This window comes from Accipiter gentilis, chromosome 12 (genome assembly GCF_929443795.1).
Source record: "Accipiter gentilis chromosome 12, bAccGen1.1, whole genome shotgun sequence".
NCBI classification, from domain to species: Eukaryota; Metazoa; Chordata; class Aves; order Accipitriformes; family Accipitridae; genus Astur; species Astur gentilis.
In genome coordinates, this window is record NC_064891.1 from 25,202,137 (window position 1) to 25,208,189 (window position 6,053).

A 6,053-nucleotide genomic window follows, 5' to 3' on the forward strand; every position below is an offset into this window, starting at 1 on the left:
AAAAAATATGGAAAGGTGGGAAGCCCTGATAAACAAAGCACACAAAAACCTGCCACTGTTCAGTAAAGCTCTGACTTGCGTCAACAAGTCCTTTCAGAAGCAGGAAGTCTTGGCATGTCTAGCCTAACACCGACACAGGGCCCCAAACTGTAGGTGGCAGTGCACTGATAAGAACCCTCTTTACCTGAAAGCTCCAAGAGCATCGAGGAAGATTTGTAAAAGGCACGAGTCCCCCGCTCTCATCCTAACTCAGCACCAGTTCATCCCCAAAGCCCTCTTTACTACCCAAAGCAAGAACGTTTCCGCCGTTTTGTAGAAAGATAAAGTTATAAGTTACCCCCCAGCCAATTCATTGCACAAGGATGTAACTTGGAGGGGGGGGAGCAAACCACAAAACCCAATAAACCTTCATGCAGTTGTCCCTTAAAGATGGGACTGCTTAGCAAGGAAGTCTCTTTCCTGCAATGTATTCAGTATGTGGCTGGATTAAGGCAACAGCCTCAAAGTTCCAGAGCAAATTTCCTTTAGATTTCTGTGCAACTTGCTTTTACATGAGACAGCTCTGGAATTAGCAGGACTTAAAATCTTAAGTACTAAGACAAGACTCATATTCAAGGTATAGCTAAAAACCTCACTCCTGAGATCCATTCTTGTTTTAAACTGACATGACTCCAGTAAAATGAACCAAGTTACACTGGGGTAATAGCATCAAGACATCACATGCCAGAGCAATTCGCAGAAGTTACGGGTTATTAATCTCTCACAGTCTTTCTGAAATTAAAATCCCTTCAAAGTTAGGTCCCCAAGACATGCTGTGCACACAGAACATCATCTGGTGCATGAAAAAACCACCAAACAACTGGATGTAGTCCAGCCCATGAGTTGTACGCTACCATGGCATAAGGACATGACAGTCACTGCTGCTGATGGGACCACTAGAAATGTCCTGGAATTCAGTGGGGCCAGGTCCAGGCCAGGTGGCCCTTCTCACCATGGAGATGCACAAACTGCAACCCAGCTACTGCTAGCAGTTTCCACCCCTGTGCCATGCCTGGCCTACAGAGGAGAGGTAGGAAGCCGGCAGGGAGATTTCTCTCTGCCTCACCATTTTGTGGGGCAGCTCCACACTCCCTTACCCCAAATGTGGTCTCATCGCCAGCTGGAAAACTGAGCCAAGCACTTGCCCGTCCCATGGTATTTAACAGAAGTATCAGTCTTATCTATGGAACTATCATATCTTGTGTCTGTCTTGTATTTAAAAACAGTATCATTTTTCTTATTAGCTAAAGGGTAAGAAGAGGTCACACAAACCATTATAGAGCCTAAAAGCCCGATATTAATTTTGAAAGACTGTAATAGCTTCATGATCTGTGCAAAAAAAAAATTTAAAAATCACCATCATTCTAGATGATGTCTTACATGCACTGACTTCTCTGTAAAATGCATTTACCTTTTCATTATTATTTACTGACTGTGCTTGTATTTCATTTGTATGGATTTTATCCAGCAAATCGGGGGGAAAAAACCAGCCTCAGAAAATCTAATAAAAAGATGGAGACAGTGAACAATCATTGGAGTCCGTATCTTGACTCTTGAGGTCACATTTCTGCCTTTTTTGTTACATTCATTTTGGGGAAACAAAAAAAAAAACCCATGCTGGATGGGAACAAATCAGAGCTGGTAATGGCATGGACACATTCTTCAGGAGCAACAGTTCCAAAAGGCACAGCTGTGACAAAATCAAGACTCACTGTCACTGTAAGCCTTGAACAGCTAGTGTATCATCCAAATCAATATTAAATACCCCCAAGACTTTTTAGCAGCTTCCTAGTCCAACTACATATGCTTACACATGGCTGAGTCAAGATCCATGTTTTGCAGCACATACTGGCCTACATCTATGCTCCAAGTGGTGTCCCTCAGGGGGCCGTATTAGGACCAGTACTGTTTAATATCTTCATCAATGACATAGTGTGATCAAGTGCACTCTCAGCAAGTTTGAGACAACACTAAGCTGAGTGGTGCTGTTCACATGACTGATGGGACAGGTTGCCATCCAGAGAGACCTAGACAAGCTCAAAAAGTGGGCCCATGTGAACTTCATGAGGTTCAACAAGGCCAAGTGCAAGGTCCCACACCTGGGTCAGGGCAACCCCTGGTATCAATACAGGCAGGGGGACAAAGCAATTGAAAGCAGCCCTGCAGAGAAGGGCTTGGGGGTACTGGTGGATGCAAAGCTGGACATGAACTATGAATGCGTGGTCACAGGCCAGAAAGACAATTGCATCATGAGCTGCATCAAAAGAAGCATGGCCAGCAGGTCAAGGGAGGCAATTCTGCCTCTCTACCCTGCTTTGGTGAGACCCCACCTGGAGTACTGCATCCAGCTCTATGGCCCTCAGAATAGGAAGGACATGGACCAGGTGTCCATAAGCTGGAGCAGGTCCAGAAGAGGGCCACAAAAATGATCATAGGAGAGGTGTTCCATCCCTCTGAAGACAGGCTGAGAGAGTCAGGGTTGTTCAGCCTCGAGAAGGCTCTGGGGAGACCTTATAGCAGCCTTCTGGTACTTAAAGGGGGCTTATAAGAAATGGGGACAGACTTTTTACTAGGGCCTGTTACAATAGGACGAGTGGTAATGATTTTAAACTAAAGGGTAGATTCAGACTAGATACAAGGAAGAATTTTTATGATGAGGGTGGTGAAACACAAACAGGTTGCCCAGAGAGGTGGTAGATGCTCCACCCCTGGAAACATTCAAGGTCAGGTTGGATAGGTCTCTAAGCAATGTGATCTACTTGAAGATGTCCCTGCTTACTGCAAGGGAGTTGGACTAGATGACCTTTAAAGGTCCCTTCCAACTCAAGCTATTCCATGAATCTATGAAACACCGTATTATACCACAACTTCAATTAGAACTTGCAGTCTAAGTTGAGGCACAACTACATATAAAATCAGGCTTCATTAGCACTAGTACTGATAAATTTTTTGCTTATCCAACAGCTACTCATGTCCAACATTCACAAAAAAACAGTAACTAGGAACCTCCTTCTAGGGCATTAGTACTGGTACCTTGGACAAGGCTTCATAGCTGAAGTCTACTTTCATCTTAGTTATGTGTCTTTAGGGTGTTCTTTGGCTCTTTCTCTAAATACCTCAATGCCAATTAAATCCTTTCCATTCCTCAAGGAAGAATTTGCAGATTGGGTAACATCTGGACTGTCCAATTCTTGAGAAGTACTAGTCAAAACAAAGAACAGCAGGAATATATCACATTTGCCAGCCTGGTGCTTAAAGTCTTTTACAAGTTATATTAAATATGGAGCTGGGGGGGGGGGGGGGGGGGGCAGCAAAGACCTAAATCTTAACCAGAAACCTCTATCAATCTGCTCAGTAGTGGAGAGGACAAGGACATTAAGTACCTTACATCTCAGGGTAAAGCAATTTAGATTTTGGTCAAGGAGCTTTCAGAGTCAATACTGAGATTTTTGTAACAAGATTCCAAAGACTCTCAATTTGAGTATTTTCATTAGTCTTCAATGTCAAGCATGAGTTTTCTATAATGGCAGCCTACATATGTTTAATGTATTTGAGGCAGAGCAACTTAATAGGATACAAACAGAACCCTTGGCTAAACCCACTGTGCTCATGGTAGAAATAGCATGAATACTTCAACAATAGGAAAATAATTAATGACATTTGAATTGGACTCCATCACCATCCTTAAAACCAACTACCTGGTTTTTTGCCAAAGCCACTGAGGAACATACATGTTTTGTCAGACCTTGAAAGGGGCCACCCCTTCTCTAAACATGAAGGTCTTCCTCTAAATCTAAACAAAAATACTATGTACGTAGGTCCTTAAAGAAGAATCAATGTTCTATGTGCCCAGCACTAGGAACTAAGACTTCAACTGCTGCATGGATTTCTTGAGCTGTCTCTACTGATCCAACCCAATTCAGCTGCAGTATTTCCACATCTGTCAGGGGAAAAGGAAGAAATTGTACCAAAAAAAACTTTCCAAAGGCAATAGAGAGTAGCTTAACTGGCACTGAGCCAAGTGGTATTTTCTATTCACTGTCCTTCTGTTATTAGCCATTGTGGTACACACTGCTGCTCTATAAAAATACTTCTCCAAAGTTAGACTCATTTCCAAACCACTCAAAGAATGCAGATCTCACATCTAATTTGGAACATGGTCCAGAGCCATCTATTAGTAGTCATCACTGCTCACGCAACCTCCCTAAACACAATGTTTCCAGAGATATGAGAAGTCTAGGGACACAATGCCGAAAACCTATCAAGTCTTGCCAGGAATAGAGTCAAAGAACAAGCATGACAACATTTTGCTTAGTAAAGATGTATGAGCAACTGCAGCTTCAAGAAGCCTCATCAGCTTATTCATTCACCCACGTCTCCTCCATTCATGCAGCAATTAACTGAACTCTGCCTCTTCTCATGGCCATACAGATATACTCAAGCAGTCCTTAGCACCACTCATACAGCTAATCTACAAGTTTTCTTGATAAATTCTCTCCAAAATAAGGCAGATTTTGTCTGACAATGAGTTCAGTAGAGACTATTTGTAAATCTGTTGAAGTCACAGATTCTAAAAAAGTCACAAAACTCCATTTGGCTTGCCAGACAACATTTCATTACAATGTCATTGTATTACCTTATTGTCATCATCCTTTGACTTAGCAGGGCTTTTTACCTTAAAATCCAGTTTTGCCCTAAGCAAGAAGCAAACTGCAGTTTTTGGCACTTCTCCCCAATCTCACAATCCTGTTGCTGTAAACATGTGCACCTAACAGGGCATCCCAGTGAGCAGTTGAGATTTCAAAAACCACTGCAATTCAATTACTGATGATCAACTCCAACAGCAGGAAGAAAGCAGAGGGACATCAGCCCCTAAATTGACTGTGAAAATACTCTTAGGAATCATATTTAAGCCTTTACAAAAACAATTCTGCTCCATCTACAGAAGATTACATCACAATCTATACCTTCAAAGAAATATTCTATACATATATACACACACCAATATTTATACATAATAGATTTTTAAATGTGCTACCTGAATTGTATTTTATGTGTGTATGCATGTGCGCACTTGCAGGCATGTTTTTAAAAAGGTAAGTTGCCCTTACAAATCTTCCTACCATAAGTGCAATCCAGGAAAGCTCAGGCTTGCAGCTAATATCCATAAATTACAACAAACACATTCCTTAGCCAAAAGTTTGCATACCAGTTCATCTTAATAGCAATAATATAACTCCGTTCAAAGTTGAACTAGGCTCACATTCAGCAAAAAACCTTTGCTGTGTCTCTCTTGTCTTGCCACTCTAACACTTTTAATATAATCAATTTTATTCTTAAAGGCCTGCTATGCTATGCCTGAAAACATTTCTCTAAGCGCTTCTTCCCAATGTTTTCTTCTAAGGTCACATACCGCCAGCAGGCTTCACAACCAGATTTCCAAGACAAAGTATGATAGGCTGCATGCCTATATAATATTCAATGAATAAATCTATTTGTCCTTGTGTAAGTGCATGGGCTGAGGGGTAATGGAAAACAGATCAGAAGCCATTTTTTGGGATACAATGTTCTAACACATTTTTAAACTTGATTATCAGCTGTGGAACAGTACTTCTTTGTTAGCATTAAATTGAAAATATCTTTGCTACAGGAAAAGACTACTTACAAATTAACTCAGTTGTTATAAATTTAGCAGCTTATAATTATTTTCCAGTTAATTAGAGATTCATTAGTTGAGTCTCCCTGATGTGTCTTCATGTTGTAATTTCAAGTTCAGAAGTTCAGTCTGCATGAGTCACTCCTACTCCAGAAAGGATAAACACTAAGCCATATATATTCCTTAGAGTCAGGGTGGGGCAGAAAAAAAGTCCAGTCAGAAATCAGTAAGAGCTCAACTACAATTGGTCCTTAATGTCACAGTGACTGAAGTTTCCACAACCCTAATTTTAAGCTTTCAGGAACTATAACTGTTTTATTTACACACATTTAGAGAATAATATAAATGTCACACAAGA